The sequence below is a fragment of the Palaemon carinicauda genome, chromosome 19 (assembly GCF_036898095.1).
Source record: "Palaemon carinicauda isolate YSFRI2023 chromosome 19, ASM3689809v2, whole genome shotgun sequence".
Lineage (NCBI taxonomy): Eukaryota > Metazoa > Arthropoda > Malacostraca > Decapoda > Palaemonidae > Palaemon > Palaemon carinicauda.
The window spans coordinates 60,894,255-60,896,754 of record NC_090743.1 but is presented as its reverse complement, the minus strand read 5'-3'; positions in this window follow the sequence as shown (position 1 = coordinate 60,896,754).

The window sequence follows — 2,500 nt, the reverse complement described above, 5'->3', positions numbered from 1 at the left end:
TAGTTCGTTAGCTCATCGTCTTGTCTTACCTCCTCTACTTCTTTTGCAATCTAGGGACCCAATCTGTTATTCTTAATGTTCATCTATTTTCTTTCTATTTATATATATATATATATATATATATATATATATATATATATATATATATATATATATATATATATATATATATACATATACATATATATATATATATCTATATATACATACATACATACATACATATACCAAGGCACTTCCCCCAATTTTGGGGTTAGCCGACATCGAACAAATGAAACAGAAAAGGGGACCTCTCCTCTCTACGTTCCTCCCAGCCTGACAAGGGACTCAACTGAGTTCGGCCGGTACTGCTATGGGTGCCACAGCCCACCCTCCCCGTTATCCACCACAGATGAAGCTTCATAACACTGAATCCCCTACTGCTGCTACCTCCGCGGTCATCCAAGGCACCGGAGGAAGCAGCAGGTCCTACCGGAACTGCATCACAATCACTCGCCATCCATTCCTATTTCTAGCACGCTCTCTTGCCTCTCTCACATCTATCCTCCAGAGCTTCCTTCACTCCATCCATTCACCTAAACCTTGACCTTCCTCTTGTACTTCTCCCATCAACTCTTGCATTCATCTCCTTCTTTAGCAGACAGCCATTTTCCATTCTCTCAACATGGCCAAACCACCTCAACACATTCATATCCACTCTAGCTGCTAACTCATTTCTTACACCCGTTCTCACCCTCAATACTTCGTTCCTAACCGTATCTACTTGAGATACACCAGCCATACTCCTTAGGCATTTCATCTTAAACACATTTAATTTCTGTCTCTCCGTCACTTTCATTCCCCACAACTCCGATCCATACATCACAGTTGGTACAATCACTTTCTCATACAGAACTCTCTCTTTGCATTCATGCCCAACCCTCTATTTTTTACTACTCCCTTAACTGCCCCCAACACTTTGCATCCTTCAATCCCTCTCTGACGTACATCTGCTTCCACTCCACCATTTGCTGTAACAACAGACCCCAAGTATTTAAACTGATCCACCTCCTCAAGTAACTCTCCATTCAACATGACATTCAACCTCGCACCACCTTCCCTTCTCGTACATCTTATAACCTTACTCTTACCCACATTAACTCTCAACTTCCTTCTCTCACACACCCTTCCAAATTCTGTCACTAATCGGCTAAGCTTCTCAGTCTGCAACCAGTACAGTATCATCCGTAAACAACAACTGATTTACATCCCATTCATAGTCATTCTCGTCTACCAGTTTCAATCCTCGTCCATGCACTCGAGCATTCACCTCTCTCACCACTCCATCAACATACAAGTTAAACAACCACGGCGACATCACACATCCCTGTCTCACCGGAAACCAATCGCTCACCTCATTTCCTATCCTAACACACGCTTTACTACCTTTGTAGAAACTTTTCACTGCTTGCAGCGACCTTCCACCAACTCCATATAACCTCATCACATTCCACATTGCTTCCCTATCAACTCTATCATATGATTTCTCCAGATCCATAAACGCAACATACACTTTTTTACCTTTTGCTAAATATTTCTCGCATATCTGCCTAACTGTAAAAATCTGATTCATACAACCCCTACCTCTTCTAAAACCACTCTGTACTTCTAAGATTGCATTCTCTGTTGTACCCTTGATCCTATTAATCAGTACTCTACCATACACTTTTCCCACCACACTCAACAAACTAATACCCCCTGAATTACAACACTCATTCCCATCTCCCTTACCCTTATATAGTGGTACAGTACACGCACAAACCCAATCTAATGGTACCAATGACAACACAAAACACATATTAAATAATCTCACCAACCATTCAAGTACAGTCACACCCCCTTCCTTCAACATCTCAGCTCTCACACCATCCATACCAGGTGCATTTCCTACTCTCGTTTCATCTAGTGCTCTCCTCACTTCCTCTCATGTAATCTCTCTCTCATTCTCATCTCCCATCACTGGCACCTCAACACCTGCAACAGCAATTAATTCTGCTTCCATATTATCCTTAACATTCAGTAAACTTTCAAAGTATTCCGCCCACCTTTTCCTTGCCTCCTCTACTTTTAACAGCCTTCCATTTCCATCTTTCACTGTCTCTTCAATTCTTGAACCAGCCTTCCTTACTCTTTTTACTTCTTTCCAAAACTTCTTATTCTCTTCAAATGAATGACCCAATTCCTGACCCGACCTCATGTCAGCTGTCCTCTTTGCCTCACTTACCTTGCGCTTTAATTCCACCTTTGTCTCTATATCTTTCAGACTTCTCTACACTATTACTCTGCAGCCATTCTTCAAAAGCCCTTTTTTTCTCTTCCACTTTTACCTTCAATCCTTCATTCCACCATTCACTGCCCTTCCTCATGCTGCCTCCAACAAACTTCTTGCCACACACATCACTTGCAATCCCAACAAAATTTTGTTTTACTAACTTCCACTCCTCTAAATTACCAGTTTCTC